The following is a 23,353-nucleotide window of genomic DNA, read 5'->3' as shown; positions in this document are numbered from 1 at the left end:
ACATCCCAAATGCTTAGATTCTATTCTGTTCCGGTTTTCCCACAGTCCATGTTTCACTACCATGCAACGCTGTACTCCAGACGTACATTCTCAGAAATTTCTTCCTCAAATTAAGGCCGATATTTGATATTAATAAACTCCTCATGGTCAGGAATGCCTTTTTTGCCAGTGCTACTCTGCTTTTGATGTCCTCCTTGCTCCATCCGTCATTGTTTATTTTACTGCCTAGGTAGCAGAATTTCTTAGCTTCATCTACTTCGTGACCATCAATCCTGATGTTAAGTTTCTCGCTGTTCTCATGTTTGCTACTTCTCATTACTTTCGTCTTTCTTCGATTTAAGCTCAACCCATACTGTGTACTCATTAGACTGTTCATTCTATTTGGCAGATCATTTAATTCTTCTTCACTTTCACTCAGGATAGCAATGTGATCAGCGAATCGTATCATTGATATCCTTTCTCCTTGAATTTTAATTCCACTCTTTAACCTTTGTTTTATTTCCATCATTGCTTCCTCGATGTACATATTGAACACTACGGGCGAAAGGCTTCATCCTTGTGTTATACCCTTTTTAATAAGAGCTATTCGTTCTTGATCGTCCACTCTTATTATTACCTATTGGCTGTTTTCATATTGTATAAGACCCGTCTCTCCCTATAGCTTACCAACACTTCTTTTCAGAATTTCGAACATCTTGCACCGTTTCACATTGCCGAACACTTTTGTCAGTTCGAAAATCGAATGTGTCTTGATTTTTCTTTAGTCTTGCTTCCATTATTAACCCAAACGTCAGAATTGGCTCTCTCGTGTCTTTACTTTTCCTAGAGCCAAACTGATCGTCATCTAGTGCATCCTCATTTTTCTTTTCCGTTCTGTGTATAATATTGTAAGCAATTTGGATGCATGAGCTGTTAAGCTGATTGTCCGATGATTCGCGCGCGTGTCAGCTCTTGGCGTCTTCGGAAATGTGTGGATGATGCTTTTTTCAAAAGTCGGATGGTATGTCGCCAGACTCATATATTCTACACACCAACGTTAATAGTCGTTTTGTTGCCACTTCCTCCAATGTTTTTACAAATTCTGGGAGAATGTTACCTATCCCTTCTGCCTTATTTGACCTTAAGTCCTCCAAAGCTCTTTTACATTCTGATTCTAATACTGGATGCCCTATCTCTTCTAAATCGACTCCTATTTCTTCTTCTATCACATCAGACAAATCTCCCCCTCACCCCCTCATAGAGGCTTTCAATATATTCTTTCCACCTATCCGCTCTCTCCTCTGCATTTAACAGTGGAATTCCCATTGCAGTCCTACTGTTACCACCCTTGCTTTTAATGCCACCGAAGGTTGTTTTGACTTTCCTGTGTGCTGAGTCTATCCTTCCGACAACCATTTCTTTTTCGATGTCCTCACATTTTTCCTCCAGCCGTTTCGTCTTAGCTTCCCTGCACTTCCTATTTATTTCATTCCTCAGTGACTTGTATTTCTGCATTCCTGAATTTCCCGGAATATTTTTGTACTTCTTCCTTTCATTAATCAGCTGAAGTATTTCTTCCGTTAACCCATGGTTTCTTCGAAGTTACCTTCTTTGTACCTATGTTTTCCTTCCCAAATTCTGTAATGACCCTTTTTAGAGATGTCCATTCCTCTTCAACAGTACTGCTTACTGGGCTATTTCTTATTGCTGTATCTATAGCCTTAGAGAACTTCAACCGTATCTCGTCATTTCTTAGTACTTAAATATCCCACTTCTCTGCGCACTGATTCTTCCTGACTAATGTCTTAAACCTCAGCCTACTCTTCATCGCTACTATATTGTGATCTGAGTGTATATCTGCTCCTGCGTAAGCCTTACAATCGAGTACCTGATTTCGGAATCTCTGTCTGACCATGATGTAATCTAACTGAAATCTTCCCGTATCACCCGGTCTTTTCCAAGTATATCTCCTCCTCTTGTGATTCTTTTACAGGGTATTCGCTATTAATAGCTGAAACTTGCTACAGAACTCAATTAGTCATTCTCCTCTCTCATTCTTTGCCGAAGCCCATATTCCCCTGTAACCTTTTCTTCTATTCCTTCTCCTACGCTTGCATTCCAGTTCCCAATGACTATTACATTTGCATCCCCCTTTACATACTGTATTGTCCTTTCAATATCCTAACGTACTTTCTCTATCTCTTCATCTTCAGCTTGCGACGTCGGCATGTATACCTGAACTATCGTTGTCGGCGTTGGTTTGCCATCGAGTCTGAGAAGAACAACCCTGTCACTGAACACACTCTCTACCCTAGCTTCATATTCATAACGAATCCTGCTCCTGTTATACCATTTTCTGCTGCTGTTGGTATTACCCTATACTCATCCGACCAGAATACCTTGTCTCCTTTCCATTTCACTTCACTGACCCCTACTATATATAGACTGAGCCTTCGTATTTCCCTTTTCAGATCTTCTAGTTTCCCTACCACGTTCAAGCTTCTGACGTTGCACGCCCCGACTCGTAGAACGTTATGAGAATCGAATTGGGGAGAAGAGAAATTTGTGGCACAACTTGGGCTCTAAAGGGGCTCTGAGCGCTATGGGACTTAACATCTATGGTCATCAGTCCCCTAGAACTTAGAACTACTTAAACCTAACTAACCTAAGGAGAACACACAACACCCAGCCATCACGAGGCAGAGAAAATCCCTGACCCCGCCGGGAATCGAACCCGGGAACCCGGGCGCGGGAAGCGAGAACGCTACTGCACGACCACGAGATGCGGGCGGCACAACTTGGCTAGAAGAAGGAATCGGTTGATAGGGCATCAAGGGATCACCAGTTTAGTACTGGAGGGAAGCGTGGTGGGCAAAAATTGTAGAGGGAGACCAAGAGAGAAATACAGTAAGAAGATTCAGAAGTATGTAGGTTGCAGTAGTTACTCGGGGATGAAGAGGCTCGAACAGGATAGAGTAGCATGGAGAGCTGCATCGCCGGCCGGGGTGGCCGTGCGGTTCTAGGCGCCACAGTCTGGAACCGCAGGACCGCTATGGTCGCAGGTTCGAATCCTGCCTCGGGCATGGATGTGTGTGATGTCCTTAGGTTAGTTAGGTTTAAGTAGTTCTAAGTTATAGGGGACAGATGACCTCACAAGTTAAGTCCCATTGTGCTCAGAGCCATTTTAACCATTTTAGACTTAAGACCTCAACAACAAATGCGTGGTCTCTTTATCTTCATTATTAAGCCTCTCTCAGTGAGGACTTTATTTTGCGTTTGTTACTACTACCTTATACATGGCTGTAACACTATTGAAAAGGTTATGTGTGGTGTCACTGCCAGACACTACACTTGGTAGGTTGTAGCCTTTAAATCGGCCGCGGTCCGTTAGTATACGTCGGACCTGCGTGTCGGCACTATCAGTGATTGCAGACCGAGCGCCGCCATACGGCAGGTCTAGTTTAGAGAGACTCTCTAGGACTCGCCCCAGTTGTACAGCCGACTTTGCTAGCGATGGTTCACTGTCTACATACGCTCTCATTTGCAGAGACGACAGTTTAGCATAGCCTTCAGCCACGTCATTTGCTACGACCTAGCAAGGCGCCATATTCAGTTACTACGAATGTATTCTGAACAGATAATATTGTGAATCATGTACCGTCAAGAGCGATATTCACCATTAACGGATTAATGTTAAGTATCAAACTAATTACGTCCGCTTTCTGAATTATAATTCTTTGTCATGTTCCAGACCTCACGTCAGTATAGTCCTTCCCTCCTCACGCCAGCCTGCGTGAGCTAAAGCGCGTGCATTTCGGCCCCCACTAGTAACACGGTGTTGGCTCTTCTGCCAACACAACATTATGCTGCATCTGCTGTTAATGAGGAGTTCGTTAGCCAACCGAAGGCGGTAGCTTGGGGTTTAGTGCTCCACTCCGCAAGACGATCGCATATTTACCCCTCGCCTACGTGGAGCGAGTTTGGTACAATTTGTGGTTGGCAGTCGAATTTCCACTGATTTGACTCCGTTAACATGTTGAAAAAATGTTTACTTGTTTTTCGTGTTACTGTTATTTTTATTGTCATACGGCGGACTTCGGTCTCCATATGTGTTTCTTTTAGGGGGTTTCGGTGACATGTGCCCGCTTCATTAAGCAGGCTGGGCGTACGAAAGTGGAGGCAAGTCGCGAACGGCCAGTTGCCTACAGGTGGTCCTGCACCACTTCATCTTTCCGAGCCCACTACGCCTTACCAAGACAGGGCTGTATATGTAAATCCTTGAAGTGTTAACCGGCTAATTTGGTAATTGAGTAATTACTAGACTTATTTACATAATGTGTTCGTGCATGTGAGACTCGGCCAACTGAATGGTTAATACTACTTTTATGCACAGTTGGTTTTTTTACTGGCCGAATACTAGAAGATATAAGATCAGTTGTTTTCATGAAGGTTCTCACTGATTATTTGTACCGATCACGACGCAGGATGTAACACCAGTTCTGTCTGCTTATTTCTCTTGCGTGACTTCAGCACCTCCGCTATCCGAGGGTACAGTAATTTTCTTATATTGTGCTTATTTATCGTGCTGCGGATCCGAATGCTCACTCCATAGATATTTGAACTCTGCGGGTGTACCACCGTCCGTCGTCTGCTAGGATGTCGTCTAACGGCGGCAGCTAAGTCCAAATTCGCCGAGTCCATTCTGCTTGTCGCGTTAGATTGATTGTAAGATACGTGCGAAAGACTGATCCACCTCATCTCCTGACGTATGGGTTCAACGTTCAAGGCTGCTGTTACTTGTACATTCGGTTCGACTCAGGCTCTCACAAAATTCCATATTTCCCTTACAACCTGCCGTATGAGAGAAGCGACTTTATGGTGGTCTTCCACAACAGCAATAGGGACCACATTTGTTGGGCGATCATGCTTATTTCGTCCTAATATCTTTCTGTTGTATTTCCTTGATGCGCTGGCGCCAGACGAATTCTTCCGTTGTTGTGACATCCTTTATCAGAACAGCATTGTACATGTGTTCTGCGACTCATCAGACGTGAGATTTTGCCACCTTCTGTCACACTCGGATCTAGAATCTTGTAAAGGACCAAAACATTCTGTATATGTGACAGAGTCATTGTATCATTTGGCCATGACGTGGAGTCCTGTTCATCAGTTCTCCTTCTAAGCGGGCTTGCTGTTGATTGTTGCCAAATGTTTCTCAGTTCGGCCTCGAATTTGTCCCAACTGTAGAGCTCCTCTTCATTATTCTCGAACCACTGCTAGACTGTGCCGTCTAAATAATTATAGCAATTTGGCAAACACATCATATATTTCCATCTATTGTATCTGCTGTCTCGGTCGAATACTTTCATCCATTTCGTCGGATGTTGACCAGCGTCTCCAGAGAAAACACTGAATGGAGCCTCACATGGATCTGGCTTACTACTGCTTTGGAATCCATCCATCTCCTGAATATTCTTAAGAATATGTACTGGTCGTATTTCGGTTCCTGTCCGTGTAGAAGACTGCTTTTACGTTGTCTAATTAGAGCCACAGTGATATACTGAAGTACCGGGAGTCTCCACTTAGAAAATCCGAATGCTGGATCGTCAACGAAATACAATATTTAGCACTGCAAGCATGTGTATTATAAACATAAGCATACAGCCAGAACAAAACTGTCCTGCTGGGCGACAAGTGCAGTTATTTACACAAACGCCGAATAATCAAGAATGTTGGTATTTATACAAATATAGAATATACTGTTGCGGGATGTCGATGGTCGAACCCGGGACTCCAGATGGCCGAGCTGAATCCTGGGCCCACTGCGCCGCTTCGCGTCAGGAGGCCGAGCAAGTTCAATAGCGTCAAGGGCAGTGCAGAGTGATAGAGCGGAATTCGGAAGTATTCCTTCATTCCCATAATTTACAGTACTACGATGGGTCCAGCGTAGTGTTAGCGTGCCGCCCCCAGAGTTGTTCTGTAAGTCCAGTCGGCTCAGCAACTCCTGGTATGCCGATGTCACTGCTCCATCATCAAGGCCGCTCAGCTGGAAGTCGACCGCGTTCTGCCCGGTCGCCATCCGTCGAGGCATCGCGTCTTGCGTCGCGTAGCTGCCCGCGATTCCGGAGACTGTTACAATCCCTGGTCCCTGTCGCCCTGTGCCCGTTTGGCCTGCTCTGTCCGACGATGGGACGAAGGTGGTTGTACCGGTCACCCGTGTCCTCTGGCCGCCGCTGCTCCCAGGACAGAACCGGATTCGAACCCGCGCCCTCCTGGATGCTGTGCCGCAACTTGCTGTTAGTGATGCTTGCCGAATGGCAACACCCGCCGCTGTCTCTGGCGCCGCTGCAGCGCTGCCACGCTGCCACGGCCCCTGCAGCGTACGCTTCACCCGGACCCTGATACGGCAGGTGGGAAGCGAATGTGGCCCGTCCGGGACCCGCTGCAAAACCGCTGTCACTGCCCTCCTTTAGGCAGTCTGTGCAATCTCCAAGTACCTGGCTGCCGTTCTGTCCCACCCCGATGTTGTGTCCCTGGAGGCGGAATACAGACCGAACAAGTACACTCCTGGAAATTGAAATAAGAACGCCATGAATTCATTGTCCCAGGAAGAGGAAACTTTATTGACACATTCCTGGGGTCAGATACATCACATGATCACACTGACAGAACCACAGGCACATAGACACAGGCAACAGAGCTGCACAATGTCGGCACTAGTACAGTGTATATCCACCTTTCGCAGCAATGCAGGCTGCTATTCTCCCATGGAGACGATCGTAGAGATGCTGGATGTAGTCCTGTGGAACGGCTTGCCATGCCATTTCCACTTGGCGCCTCAGTTGGACCAGCGTTCGTGCTGGACGTACAGACCGCGTGAGACGACGCTTCATCCAGTCCCAAACATGCTCAATGGGGGACAGATCCGGAGATCTTGCTGGCCAGGGTAGTTGACTTACACCTTCTAGAGCACGTTGGGTGGCACGGGATAGATGCGGACGTGCATTGTCCTGTTGGAACAGCAAGTTCCCTTGCCGGTCTAGGAATGGTAGAACGATGGGTTCGATGACGGTTTGGGTGTACCGTGCACTATTCAGTGTCCCCTCGACGATCACCAAAGGTGTACGGCCAGTGTAGAAGGTCGCTCCCCACACCATGATGCCGGGTGTTGGCCCTGTGTGCCTCGGTCGTATGCAGTCCTGATTGTGGCGCTCACCTGCACGGCGCCAAACACGCATACGACCATCATTGGCACCAAGGCAGAAGCGACTCTCATCGCTGAAGACGACACGTCTCCATTCGTCCCTCCATTCACGCCTGTCGCGACACCACTGGAGGCGGGCTGCACGATGTTGGGGCGTGAGCGGAAGACGGCCTAACGGTGTGCGGGACCGTAGCCCAGCTTCATGGAGATGGTTGCGAATGGTCCTCGCCGATACCCCAGGATATAGACGGATACAGAGACAATATGGCTCAATACTTCTGCAGGGGACTCCCAACAACTTATTGAGTCCATGTCAAGTAAAACTGTTGCACTACGCCTGGTAAAAGCAGATCCGACACGATAGTAGGAGGTACCCCATGACTTTCGTCACCTCATTGTATATCGAACTCATGTTTTTCTACGAACAGGGTTCGGAAAATTTACATCCTATTAACCAAGCATACTGGAAATACAAGTGAGCTGTGCACGGCTCGTGTTCATGACATTTATTGTTTGTCATCTTCGATTATGGTACTGCCGCCTAGTTTTCTTATTCCTTTTACTGGCGTCACTAACTTCTTACCTTACTTTGCCCGTGAGCCAGCAGCGCGTATTATAGTGCACAGTCGTACCAACTGTGGAACGACCAATAGTACCTCCGGGTCGTCGTGTGTCGGGAAGTCAACTGGAGACGGACCATCAGTGCAGACGGGCACGGAGTAGCAGTCGGGGACAAAGGAGCATCAGGCACGAGCGCCAGTGAGATGCGCACAACCAGTACTCTCCGACATCTGGCGACACACATGTACAGTCCGACTGAAGAAGACTGGAGCGGCAACGACCGTTGGTTGGTCGTTCAGTCGGTCATCTCATCACCGACGTGTATTTGATCTTTTGACGGTTTCCGGGTGCTGGGCAGTCGGTCGGTTGGGGGAGAGCAGCGAGGAAGTCTCTGTGGCGCGTAGTCAGGCGAGAGCCGTTGGCAGAGTGCACGCGCGGTTGGAATTGTGAGGAGTTTCTTGCGAGGGTTACAAAATTCGTCGCCCTACTATCAAGCCTTAACCGCTATTACATTTCTTCGTTTGATCCTGGTTGTCGCTTTCTGGGAGATTCCCTCGAGCAACAACGTGTGTGCATTGAAGTCGGCTAGAATTGCAGCCGTCTTCCTGTGTGGTGTTTAACTTAATTTAATTCATTCCTTCAGTAAAGAAGTATCTTCTGCCTTGTGGCCTTTGACGTTCCGGTCACCTGCCCTGGTCGTTGACGTAGTTTTTAGCAGTGTATTTTCCACGTCGTGTTGATGCTGTCCAGCACGGTGTGTTGTTCGACAGCTGAGGTGTTGTTGGTAGTTTTGGGTGTTTATTCTGACTTGGCTGGATTGGGCACCAGTATCCAGAACATTGTGTTATTGACATCTTGTTGTCGTTTTGCTGGTCGGGTGAAGCAGAACTGATCTTGTTGGTTGGTTCGTCAGCTGGTTTTTGGTTGGGTTGCCTTTTGATCAAGAGGTTGTCGCTCTGGCTGCTTGTAACACCTAATCGTGCGTTTAGGCCGACCCTTGCAACCTTATCAGCGCCGCTCCATGTGTTTTACATAGTGACTTCCTTTTAAGTTTTAAGTACCCTGTGTGGCCTTCAGCCGGGTTTTAGTTTATTAAAATTGCAAGGCTTTTCTTCTTAGGCCTTAAGCTATAAAAAAGAAAAATTTGGTTTCTCATTTGGTATGTGGGTTTCAGCCTAGTTTCACCCTTTTAAAATTAAATCTGAAAATTCCTTATCTGCAGGCCATAAACTGTAAATTTGTTTCAAGCTGGTATATGGCCTTCAGCCGAGCTTTCAGCCTTTTCAAATCAAAGGTTAAAAATTTTGTCTAGACATTAAGCCGTAAGAAATATTTTCTAGTTTGTATGTGGCCTTCAGCCGAGTTTTCCAGCTTAAATTAAAAATTAGAAATTTCTTTGTCTGGGCTCTAAGCCGTGAGATTGTTCGGGCTTCATATATGGCCTTCAGTCGAGTTTTATGTGAAGCATTTTAGGATAGAGCCTCTAGCCTATTTTAGTTGAAATTTAGAAGCTCTACCCTTTAGGCCTTAAGCCGTAAAATTGTCTTCTGCATGGTGTGGCCTTCAGCCGAGTTTTAATCTCTCTTAAATTAAAAAATTAAAAATCCATGTCTTTCCCTTAAGTCATTAGATTGTTAATCTATTGCCGGCCGCGGTGGTCTAGCGGTTCTAGGCGCTCAGTTCAGAACCGCGAGACTGCTACGGTCGCAGGTTCGAATCCTGCCTCGGGCATGGATGTGTGTGATGTCCTTAGGTTAGTTAGGTTTAAGTAGTTCTAAGTTCTTGGGGACTGATGACCACGGATGTTTAGTCCCATAGTGCTCAGAGCCATTTGAACCGTTTTGTTAATGTGGCCTTCAGCCAAGTTTTACACGAAATATTTTAAGATAAAGCCTTCAGCCTTTCAAATTGAAAGCTCTTCTTCCTAGGCCTTAACCAATAAATTTTTTTGTAGACATGCTGCCTTCAGCCGAGTTTTCACCCTATTTAGACTAAACATCGAAAATCTTTGTTTCTGCCTTAAGCCGTAGCACTGTTCTTGATTAATGTCTGGCCTTCAGCAGAGTTCTTTGGAAAAAATTTAAGCTAAGGATTTTAGCCTATTTATATTGAAGATAAAATTTTGTTTTGAAGAAGTGAAACCTCCAGAAGAACTGCTGGACCTCAATTCCTTGCTTACACATTGTGCCTTGTATTTTCGATGTGCCCTTCATCCGATCTAAATTAAATCAAAGGAGGTCTCTCGTCAAAAATCTCGAGAGTTTTTGATTCTTGTCTGTGCGATTGTGGTTTTAACAAACAAAGTTTGTGTGTTGAGTGCAACTGACATTAACTTATTTTGGCCACTTTCTACAAATCTAACCTCAGTCGCTCTGTCCTGCTAGCTCAGGGATTTCAGCAAGAACCTTCCAGAAATAATAAAGACTAACTAAAAACTAATTTCTACGGGTGGAGTTCGAGCTGACGACCCGCAGCAAGCCAGCCATCGATGTTAACCACTACGCTGTTCTGTACGTCGCAGAACTTGTGGCGTTGTACCGTACGGTTCATCGAACAGGCGGAGAAATTCTCTGTGAGACTGCACAACTGCTGCACCACTAAAAGAATACACAGCACCACCTCCTTGTTTACCGAAATCGCCTGTCCGCTCAAAAAAGTGGTTCAAATGGCTCTGAGCACTATGGGACTTAACTTCTGAGGTCAACAGTCCCCTAAACCTTAGAACTACTTAAACCTAAGTAACCTAAGGACATCACACACAACCATGCCCGAGGCAGGATTCGAACCTGCGACCGTAGCGGTCACGCTGTTCCAAATTGTAGCGCCTAGAACCGCTCGGCCACTGTCCGCTCACAGTCCACCTTGTATAGAACCCAAGTTTCGGCGAAATGCAGTTCTTTTGTGTATCGCAGGCAAACCAGGAATCAGTTAGGTTGGTAGTGACAGCTTTCTAACTTATCAGTGCCTGCTATTTTTGTGCATGAGGTGATCACTGTTACGCACTTTAGATAGGAGGTGCGTATTTAAACCCCCACGACTGCGGAGTTGTGTAATCGATGAAGCCTACTTTCGTTGTTAATTTTGGCGCTGAAACTTGTTTAATTTTCTCTTACGTCGTAACGTTAAGCAAAGTTTATGGCCTATTATTACTCCGTATTAAGTAGGCGAGACGCTGAAGTGGAAGTTAATTATTTCGAAGTCGTTGACACCTTTCCGATATCACATCTTAGCGCGCAGTTGGGGAGCAGAGACAGTGCGTTGGCGGAAATTGTCAGACGTTGCCACTGCTATACTCAAATACGTACAGTATAATGTGAGCAATAACGTCCAGCTGCTTAATTCAGCTTTTAATCAGGGTGTTGTTCGACACACACTTTTCAGTGTTCAGCACTAATATGTTGTGGATTACCGCTTTTCCTCAGTGACAATTCTGAGTCGAAGAATCTTCCTACCACACTTCACGCCATTTTTTCTTCTGAGTTAATTTGTTACAGTCCCAGGCTATGCTGCTGTCGACAGCTACTTAGTGTATGTTTGATCCCAGTAAAGACTGTTTTGAATAATCTAAGAAGGTTACCTGAGATAAATACTGTGACTCTAGCAGAAGGTAGGCAACGTTTCTGTAATCTTTCACCAGGGAAAATGCACTCCTCTTGATTCACACGTATTTAAAAATTGTAAATTTATTGTTTAGTGTTTTACATATGGTATGCCACCACAGAGCAACTGAATGCCACTTTTCACAGCTATTATTATTAGTGTTACAGTCCACGATATAGTATTAAAATAGTTTTTACCTTTTATAATCATTTATCTGTATAGTCCTGTAACTTAACACCACATCACAATAATTAGCTACCTAAAAAAAGTGAAAACAAAGTGAACTAGAGAAGTGAGAGAGACGGAGGGGAAGGAAAGAAAGAGATGGAGAAATGCAGCATGCCCTGTAATCTTAAAATACAATTAAAAATATTATCAGTAATGGTAAAAAGGGTTAAGAATTTAGTGAGATACTGCTAGGCATAAGTAATAATTTCTACATCTACATCTACATCTACATCCATACTCCGCAAGCCACCTGACGGTGTGTGGCGGAGGGTACCCTGAGTACCTCTATCGGTTCTCCCTTCTATTCCAGTCTCGTATTGTACGTGGAAAGAAGGATTGTCGGTATGCTTCTGTGTGGGCTCTAATCTCTCTGATTTTATCCTCATGGTCTCTTCGCGAGATATACGTAGGAGGGAGCAATATACTGCTTGACTCTTCGGTGAAGGTATGTTCTCGAAACTTCAACAAAAGCCCGTACCGAGCTACTGAGCGTCTCTCCTGCAGAGTCTTCCACTGGAGTTTATCTATCATCTCCGTAACGCTTTCGCAATTACTAAATGATCCTGTAACGAAGCGCGCTGCTCTCCGTTGGATCTTCTCTATCTCTTCTATCAACCCTACCTGGTGCGGATCCCACACTGCTGAGCAGTATTCAAGCATTGGGCGAACAAGCGTACTGTAACCTACTTCCTTTGTTGTCGGATTGCATTTCCTTAAGATTCTTCCAATGAATCTCAGTCTGGCATCTGCTTTACCGACGATCAACTTTATATGATCATTCCATTTTAAATCACTCCTAATGAGTACTCCCAGATAATTTATGGAATTAACTACTTCCAGTTGCTGACCTGCTATTTTGTAGCTAAATGATAAGGGACCTATCTTTCTATGTATTCGCATCACATTACACTTGTCTACATTGAGATTCAATTGCCATTCCGTGCACCATGCGTCAATTCGCTGCAGATCCTCCTGCATTTCAGTACAATTTTCCATTGTTGCAACCTCTCGATACACCACAGCATCATCTGCAAAAAGCCTCAGTGAACTTCCGATGTCATCCACCAGGTCATTTATGTATATTGTGAATAGCAACGGTCCTATGACACTCCCCTGCGGCACACCTGAAATCACTCTTACTTCGGAAGACTTCTCTCCATTGAGAATGACATGCTGCGTTCTGTTATCTAGGAACTCCTCAATCCAATCACACAATTGATCTGATAGTCCGTATGCTCTTACTTTGTTCATTAAACGACTGTGGGGAACTGTGTCAAACGCCTTGCGGAAGTCAAGAAACACGGCATCTACCTGTGAACCCGTGTCTAAGGCCCTCTGAGTCTCGTGGACGAATAGCGAGAGCTGGGTTTCACACGACCGTCTTTTTCGAAACCCATGCTGATTCCTACAGAGTAGATTGCTGATGATTCTCTTATTATCTGGTGGCTTTCGTAGCCGTGTGAAATCTCTTAAGTTATTAAGGTGTGTCATGCACCTCAGCAAATTCGTACCTCATCAAATGAACGTTTCGATCCCTCTACTGGGATATTCTTCAGGATCATCTGATATAAACTGATTGCATGTGGTTCAGCTAACCAGAAACACGAGAGGAAAAATGTATGTTTCGACGCCTCTGCTGGGTTCTTACTCATGTTCTTCTGGATTTCTGGTAAGGTGAATACATGCAGTTCAGTTTACTTGGGATACTAGAAGATCCTGAAGAAGTGCGCAACAGAGGTGTCGAAACATCTATTTCTGAGGAAGAAATCTACAGAGGTACATGACGTAGCCTAATAACCTAGAAGACCATACTCAGTTATTGTTTTATCTGTAGCTGATGGAGGGTATTCCACCAAGCGCAGTCTGTGACCGTATATACAGAGCGTTGCAGCACCCCGACACTCAGCCGCGTATAAATAGGAATGAGTTCACTAACAAGGCACTGAAGTTTGGCAGCTCTCTTGGATGGTGGGACATGTCACACCACCGACTACATGTACCAGCAGCTGGGGCGCGAACATTCCAGTCCACGGTGGGTCGCTGGTTCGACACTGCGGGGTCTGCAGCCAGCCAGTGACGGGCCATGTCACGGCTCACTACTGCGGGCAGTCTTGTTGACGCCCAACACACGCCGGAGGCATCCTGAGGCGAGGGCTGCAGGATCGACTATCGGATCACAGGCGCTTGTTGTCGCTGCGATGTTAGCCACGCCGGCGAGGAAGTACGCCGAAGGTGCTTTGCAGCTCACAACGCGCGGCAGGGGCGAATACTGCTGAGTCGACTGCCGAAGCATCCCGACGTCGTCACAACTCCGTGGCCGTACAAGGCCGACACACAGCAGTGCGCTGCACGGGTCACTGAAGCAGCCATTCCGTGACAAGCGATTTTGCAGGCAGTAACCATGGACCTTGCCGTTGGTGGGGAGGCTTGCGTGACTCAGCGATACAGATAGCCGTACCGTAGGTACAACCATAACGGAGGGGTATCTGTTGAGAGGCCAGACAAACGTGTGGTTCCTGAAAAGGGGCAGCAGCCTTTTCAGTAATTGCAAGGGCAACAGTCTGGATGATTGACTGATCTGGCCTTGTAACACTAACCAAAACAGCCTTGCTGTGCTGGTACTGCAAACAGCTGAAAGGAAGGGGAAACTACAGCCGTAATTTTCCCCGAAGTCATGAAGCTTTACTGTATGGTTAAATGATGATGGCGTCCTCTTGGGTAAAATATTCCAGAGGTAAAATAGTCCCCCATTCGGATCTCCGGGCGGGGACTACTCAAGTGGACGTCGTTATCAGGAGAAAGAAAACTGGCGTTCTACGGATCGGAGCGTGGAATGTCAGATCCCGTAATAGGGCAGGTAGGTTAGAAAATTTAAAAAGGGAAATGGATAGGTTAAAGTTAGATATAGTGGGAATTTGTGAAGTTCGGTGGTAGGAGTAACAAGACTTCTGGTCAGGTGACTACAGGGTTATAAATACAAAATCAAATAGGGGTAATGCAGGAGTAGGTTTGATAATGAATAGGAAAATAGGAATGCGGGTAAGCTACTACAAACAGCATAGTGAACGTATTATTGTGGCCAAGATAGATACGAAGCCGATATCTACTACAGTAGTACAAGTTTATATGCCCACTAGCTCTGCAGATGACGAAGAAATTGAAGAAATGTATGATGAAATAAAAGAAATTATTCAGATAGTGAAGGGAGACGAAAATTTAATAGTCATGGGTGACTGGAATTCGAGTGTAGGAAAAGGGAGAGAAGGAATCGTAGTAGGTGAATATGGATTGGGGCTAAGAAATGAAAGAGGAAGCCGCCTGGTAGAATTTTGCACAGAGCACAACTTAATCATAGCTAGCACTTGGTTTAAGAACCATGAAAGAAGGTTGTATACATGGAAGAACCCTGGAGATACTAAAAGGTATCAGATAGATTATATAATGGTAAGACAGAGATTTAGGAACCAGGTTTTAAATTGTCAGACACTTCCAGGGGCAGGTGTGGACTCTGGCCACAATCTATTGGTTAGATCAAAACTGAAGAAACTGCAAAAAGGTGCGAATTTAAGGAGATGGGACCTGGATAAACTGAAAGAACCAGTGGTTGTACAGAGTTTCAGGGAGAGCATAAGGGAACAATTGACAGGAATGGGGGAAAGAAATACAGTAGAATAAGAATGGGTAGCTTTGAGAGATGAAGTGGTGAAGGCAGCAGAGGATCAAGTAGGTAAAAAGATGAGGGCTAGTAGAAATCCTTGAGTAACAGAAGAAATATTGCATTTAATTGATGAAAGGAGAAAATATAAAAATGCAGTGAATGAAGCAGGCAAAAAGGAATACAAACGTCTCAAAAATGAGATCGACAGGAAATGCAAAATGGCTAAGCAGGGATGGCTAGATGACAAATGTAAGGATGTAGAGGCTTATCTCACTAGGGGTAAGATAGATACTGTCTACAGGAAAATTAAAGAGACCTTTGGAGAAAAGAGAACCACTTGTATGAATACCAAGAGCTCAGATGGAAACCCAGTTCTAAGCAAAGAAGGGAAAGCAGAAAGGTGGCAGGAGTATATAGAGGGTCTATACAGCGGCAATGTTCTTGAGGACAATATTATGGAAATGGAAGAGGATGTAGATGGAGATGAAATGGGAGATACGATACTGCGTGAAGAGTTTGACGGAGCACTGAAAGACCTGAGTCGAAACAAGGCCCTCGGAGTAGACAACATACCATTAGAACTACTGACGGCCTTGGGAGAGCCAATCCTGACAAAACTCTACCATCTGGTGAGCAAGATGTATGAGACAGGCGAAATACCCTCAGACTTCAAGAAGAATATAATAATTCCAATCCCAAAGAAAGCAGGTGTTGACAGATGTGAAAGTTACCGAACAATTAGTTTAATAAGACACAGCTGCAAAATACTAACACGAATTCTTTACAGACGAATGGAAAAACTGATAGAATCTGACCTCGGGGAAGATCAGTTTGGATTCCGTAGAAATACTGGAACACGTGAGGCAATACTGACCTTACGACTTATCTTAGAAGCTAGATTAAGGAAAGGCAAACCTACGTTTGTAGCACTTGTAGACTTACAGAAAGGTTTTGACAATGTTGACTGGAATACTCTCTTTCAAATTCTAAAGGTGGCACGGGTAAAATACAGGGAGCAAAAGGCTATTTACAATTTGTAGAGAAACCGGATGGCAGCTATAAGAGTTGAGGTACATGAAAGAGAAGCAGTGGTTGGGAAGGGAGTAAGACAGGGTTGTAGCCTCTCCCCGATGTTATTCAATCTGTATATTGAGCAAGCAGTAAAGGAAACAAAAGAAAAATTCGGAGTAGGTATTAAAATCCATGGGGAAGAAATAAAAACTTTGTGGTTCGCCGATGACATTGTAATTCTGTCAGAGACAGCAAAGGACTTAGAAGAGCAGTTGAATGGAATGGACAGTGTCTTGAAAGGAGGATATAAGATGAACATCAACCAAAGCAAAACGAGGATAATGGAATGTAGTCGAATTAAGTCGGGCGATGCTAAGGGAATTAGATTAGGAAATGAGACACTTAAAGTAGTAAATGAGTTTTGCTATTTGGGGAGCAAAATAGCTGATGATGGTCGAAGTAGAGAGGATATAAAATGTAGACTGGCAATGGCAAGGAAAGCGATTCAGAAGAAGAGAAATTTGTTAACATCGAGTATAGATTTAGGTGTCAGGAAGTCATTTCTGAAAGTATTTGTATGGAGTGTAGCCATGCATGGCAGTGAAACGTGAACGATAAATAGTTTAGACAAGAAGAGAATAGAAGCTTTCGAAATGTGGTGCTACAGAAGAATGCTGCAGATTAGATGGGTAGATCACATAATTAATGAGGAAGTATTGAATAGGATTGGGGAGAAGAGAAGTTTGTGGCACAACTTGACTAGAAGAAGGGATCGGTTGGTAGGACATGTTCTGAGGCATAAAGGGATCACCAGTTTAGTATTGGAGGGCAGTGTGGAGGGTAAAAATCGTAGAGGGAGACCAAGAGATGAATACACTAAGCAGATTCAGAAGGATGTAGATTGCAGTAGGTACTGGGAGATAAAGAAGCTTGCACAGGATAGAGTAGCATGGAGAGCTGCATCAAACCAGTCTCAGGACTGAAGACCACAACTACAACAACAAAGTGATGTCCTCAGCATTGCGGGCCCCAGTGATGCAGACTAAGAAGCTGGGGGCACTGTAGCTGAAAATAATAAAACAGACGTACTATCATCCTGTCTCTTTTTCGTATCAGTGTATTCCACATATTCCTTTCCTCTCCAATGCTTCGCAGAACCGCCTCATTCCTTACCTTATCAGTCCACCTAATTTTCGGCATTCGTCTGTAGCACCACATCTCAAACCTGGCTGCTCTGATTTCTGCTACTTTCAATACCTTCGTCTTTTTATGATTTACTCTCAGTCCATGTTCTGTACAGAATATTCTGTACACTCCAGATATTGTAATTCTTCTTCACTTTTACTAACACATCAATGTCATCAGCAAATCTTATCATTGATGTCCTGTCACCTTGAATTTTAATCTCAGTCTTGTACCTTTCTTTTATTTCCGTAATTGCTTCTTCGATGACAGGATTGAACAGTAGGGGTGAAAGGCTTCCCTTTTTAATCCGAGCACTTCATTCTTGGTCGTCCACTCTTATTCTTCCCTCTTGGTCTTTGACCATATTGTATTTTACACATCTCTTCCTACGGCTTACCACTATTTTTCTCAGAATTTCGAACACCTTGCATCATTTTACATTGTCGAACGCTTTTTCCAGGAACACAAATCCTATGAACATGTCTTGACTTTAATTTAATCTGTCTTCATTGTTATCTCCAATGTTAGAAATGCCTATCGCGTGCCTTAACTTTTCATAAACTCAAACTGATCGTCGTCTAGCTCATCCTCAATTGTCTTTTACATTCTTTTGTATATCATTCTTGTCACTGATTTGGATGCATGAGCTGTTAAGCTGATTGTGAGATAATTCTCGCAGTTGTCAGCTCTTTCTGTCTTCGGAATTGTGTGAATATTTTTCTGAAAGCCAGGTGAAATGTGGCCAGACTCATACATTGTACACACCATTGTGAATAGTCGTTTTGTTGTCACTTCCCCCAATGATTTTTAGAAATTCTGACGGAATGTTATCTATCCCTTCTGCCTTATTTGATCTTAAAGTCCTCCAAAGATCTTTTAAAATATAATTCTAATACTGGATCCCCTATTTCTTCTAAACCGACTTCAATTTCTCCTTCCATCACATCAGGCGAATCTTCCCCCACACAGATGGTTTCAATGTATTCCTTCCACCTATCCGCTCTGTCCGCTGAATTTAACAGTGGAATTCTCGTTGGACTCTTAATGTACCACCCTTCCTTTTAAAATCACCGAAAGTTGTTTTTACTTTCCTGTATGCTGAGCCTGTTCTTCTGACAGTAATTTATTTTTCGATTTCCTCACATTTTTCGTGCAGCCATTTCGTTTTAGCAACCCTGCCATTCCTATTTATTTCATTCCTCAGTGATTTGTTTTTCTGTATTCCTGAGTATCCCGGAACATTTTTCTACTTCTTCCTGTCATCGATCAGCTGAAGTATTTCTTCTGTTACCCATGGTTTCTTCGCAGTTACCTTCTTTGTACCTATGTTTTTTTTTTTTTTCAATTTCTGTGATTGCCATTCTTAGAGAAGATAATTCCTCTTCAACTGTACTGCCTACTGAGCTATTCCTTATTGATGTATCTACAGCTTTAGAGAACTTCAATCGTATCTCGTCACTCCTTAGTACTTCCGTATCCGACTTCTTAGAGTTTCGATTCTTCCTGACTAATGTCTTCAGCCTACTCTTCGTCACTACTATATTGTGATCTGAGTCTATATCTGCTTCTGGGTACGGCTTACAATCCAGTATTTTGGAATCTGTCTGACCAAGATGTAATGTAAATGAAATGTTCCCGTATCACCCAGCCTTTTCCAAGTATACCTCCTCGCCTTGTGCTTATTGAACAGAGTATTCGCTATTACTAGGTGAAATTTGTTGCAGAACTCAGTCAGTCTCTTTCCTCTCTCATTCCCAATACCAAGCCCTTATTCTCTCCTAACTCTTTCGTTTAACCCTACAACCTCATTCCAGTCCCCCATGATAATTAGATTTTCATCTCCCATTACAGGTTGAATTTTCCTTTCAGTATCCTCATATACTTTCTCTATCTCTTTATCTTTAGCTTGAGACGTCATCGTGTATACCTAAACTATTGCTGTCGGTGCTAGATTGCTGTCGATCCCGATAAGAACAACACTATCATTGAACTGTTCACAGTAATACATTCTCTGCTCTACCTTCCTATTCATAACGAATCCTACACCCGTTAAACCATTTTCTTCAGCTGTTAAAATTACTCTATATTCATCTGACCAGATATCCTTGTCTTCTTTCCATTTTTGATTAGATTAGATTAGTACTTGTTCCATAGATCATGAGTACAACACTTCGTGGTAATCTGATTTTTATCAAGCGTGGAAGAAGTAGTATTTTTTTTTTTTGCTTTTTGTTACTAAGGAACATTACGTAAATTCTACTAGTTTCTTCTGCCATTACGATCTGAGCCATTTCTTGTTATTTTGGGTATTTCAGAACCATTTGGCAATGATCGGTTATTAAATTAAGCTGATAGTGTACGGAAAGTCCTTAATAAAAATAAGAAAAATGGTTTCCTTATACTTTTTAAAACTGCCATCAGTTGAGAAATAGGTGTAACCTTCGAAAAGCATACAGCTTTTGTGGATTCAGGCACAAAAGAATTTAATAGAACAATTCTGTAATCTGACCAGATATCCTTGTCCTTTTTTCCATTTTTGATTAGATTAGGTTAGTACTTGTTCCATAGATCATGAATACAACACTTCGTGGTAATCTGATATTTATCAAACGTAGAAGAAGTGGTATAATGTTTTCTTGCTTTTTGTTACTAAGAAACATTATGTAAATTCTACTAGCTTCTTCTGCCATTACGATCTGAGCCATTTCTTGTTATTTTGGGTATTTCAGAACCACTTGGCAATGATCGGTTGTACGGAAAGTCCTTAATAAAAATAAGAAAAATGGTTTCATTATACTTTTTAAAACTGCCATCGGTTGTGAAATAGGTGTAACCTTCGAAAAGCATACAGCTTTTGTGGATTCAGGCACAAAAAATTTAATAGAACAATTCTGTAATTCACTCAAGATTCATTAATTTATTGGAAACGACATTTACATCATTATTTGAACTGATACAAGCTTTTTGTGAGCCAGGTGCCTATTAGTTTTCAGATTGGAGCACATGTTAAGCCACCTGCTGGATGGTGGACTTAAGTCAGATAGAGGCCCCGAAACCGAGTAACAGGGCCAAGCGCGTTAAGCTCTTGGCTCCTGGAACTGGGACGTGGCCTAGCTCCGCAAGAAAACGAGATCTGGAGTATCGGATACCGTGGGATGGCCAGTCTAAGATGCCGTTGCTGGCTGTTCCCGAATTCGTGCTGAAATGATTTTGTGTCCTCCACATCTATACTGTGCAAATTACTGCAACTTGTTCACCATAGGGCATTTTCTGAATTGCCAAATATACAGGGTGAGTCACCTAACATTACCGCTGGATATATTTCTTAAACCACATCAAATACTGACGAATCGATTCCACAGACGAACGTGAGGAGAGGGGCTAGTGTAATTGGTTAATACAAAGCATAAAAAAATGTACGGAAGTATATTTTTTAACACAAACCTACGTTTTTTTAAATGGAACCCCATTAGTTTTGTTAGCACATCTGAACATATAAACAAATACGTAATCAGTGCAGTTTGTTGCATTGTAAAATTTTAATTACATCCGGAGATATTGCACCTAAAGTTGACGCTTGAGTACCACTCCTCCGCTGTTCGATCGTGTGTATCGGAGAGAACCGAACTACGTAGGGATCCAAAGGGAACGGTGATGGACCTTAGGTACAGAAGAGACTGGAACAGCACATTACGTACACATGCTAACACCTTTTTATTGGTCTTTTTCACTGCCGCACATGTACATTTTACTTGAGGGGTGAGGTACACGTACACACGTGGTTTCCGTTTACAATTACGGAGTGGAATAGAGTGTGTCCCGACATGTCAGGCCAATAGATGTTCAATGTGGTGGCCATCATCTGCTGCACACAATTGCAATCTCTGGCGTAATGAATGTAGTACACGCCGCAATACATCTGGTGTAATGTCGGCGCAGGCTGCCACAATACGTTGTTTCATATCCTCTGGGGTTGTAGGCCCATCACGGCACACATTCTCCTTTAACGTACCCCACAGAAAGAAGTCCAGAGGTGTAAGATCAGGAGAACGGGCTGACCAATTTATGCGGCCTCCACGTCCTATGAAACGCCCGTCGAACATGCTGTCAAGGGTCAGCCTAGTGTTAATTGCGGAATGTGCAGGTGCACCATCATGCTGATACCACATACGTCGACGCGTTTCCAGTGGGACATTTTCGAGCAGCGTTGGCAGATCATTCTGTAGAAACGCGATGTATCTTGCAGCTGTTTGGGCCCCTGCAACGAAGTGAGCACCAATGAGGTGGTCGCCAATGATTCCGCACCATACATTTACAGTCCACGGTCGCTGTCGCTCTACCTGTCTGAGCCAGCGAGGATTGTCCACGGACCAGTAATGCATGTTCCGCAGATTCACTGTCCCGTGGTTTGTGAAACCCACTTCTTCGGTAAACAGGTAGAACTGCAACGCATTCTCTGTTAATGCCCATTGACAGAATTGCACTCTATGATTAAAGTCATCACCATGTAATTGTTGATGTAACGACACATGAAACGGGTGAAAGCGGTGACGATGCAGTATGCGTATGACACTACTTTGACTCAGTCCACCGGCTCTCGCAATGTCCCGTGTACTCATGTACGGGTTCATGGCAACAGCAGCAAATACACCAACTGCACCCGCTTCTCCTGTAACGGACCCGTTTGCGTGCTACGACCATACCTGTTGCATACAGTTGGCGGTAGATGTTTTGCAGTGTGCGGCACATTGGATGCTCTCTGTCCGGGTACCGTTCTGCATACACCCTGCAGGCTTCAGCTGCATTTCGTCGACACTCGCCATAGATGAGTATCATCTCCGCCTTTTCAGAGTTCGAATACACCTTGGTCACAGTTCCTACAACACTACACTATCACAGACGTCTGGTAACACGGTGTATTACCGTTGGTCTGCGTGCGGAGACGAATGCAGAATAACAATAGCAGCAAGCGCTACATGCGGACACTGCGACAGCTAGACCAAACAGCAACAGTGCACTACAGCCACACTCGTAAACATGGTCGTCATCGTAAACATGTCACTGCAGATGCTGCTCGCCGACCGTGGCCCGTGTTTGTTACAACACGCAACTTTAGGTTCCAATATCTCCGGATGTAATTAACGTTTTACAATGCAACAAACGATGCTAACAAAACTAACGTGGTTCCATTTAAAGAAACGTAGGTTTGTGTTAAAAAAACATACTTCCGTGCATTTTTGTATGGTTTGTATTAACCAATTACACTAGCCCCTCTCCCCACGTTCGGTCTGTGGAATCGGTTCGTCAGTATTTGATGTGGTTTACGAAATATATCCAGCGGTAACGTCAGGTGACTCACCCTGTATGATTTTGTCCATTCAGTGGTTGGAGCATCTAACGAATGACTGCTTTCTACAATATAAATTATTATTCAAAATTTATTTTCACTTTCATTGACGAACCTGAGGAAGCCGTTTCTGTAACCCAAGCTCGTGTGAATTGTATCTAAGTTAATACTAATTGAATACAGAGCGTAATATTTTTTTATAACTATCGTAGGAGATATCTACTATCAAGACAATGAATTACCTCTTGCGATTTACTAAAACTATGCAATTTTGGGATCTCATATCAATAATTTTTAACTCTAGCTACTTTTACAATACTGAGACCGTTTGCCACTCATTAATTATGCAACCAAAGACTCCAATGTGACATTTCATGAAGTTTAGAGCTTTTATGTTTCTCTGCATTAAGAGATAAGAGCCTGCCCTTAACTGTCTTATTAATGCATTCACAGATAACGCTGTCATCTACGGGGAGATTTCAGTCAACACTAGGAATTAGTAATAACGAAAAGTAGTAGCTTATTAGAGAAATATTAAAACTTATTTCTGTATTTTAAAATGACTTTCCGCCCAAGTTGA

The sequence above is a fragment of the Schistocerca gregaria genome, chromosome 2, assembly GCF_023897955.1.
Source record: "Schistocerca gregaria isolate iqSchGreg1 chromosome 2, iqSchGreg1.2, whole genome shotgun sequence".
In the NCBI taxonomy this organism is placed as follows: domain Eukaryota; kingdom Metazoa; phylum Arthropoda; class Insecta; order Orthoptera; family Acrididae; genus Schistocerca; species Schistocerca gregaria.
Note: the sequence above shows the minus strand (reverse complement) of the source record.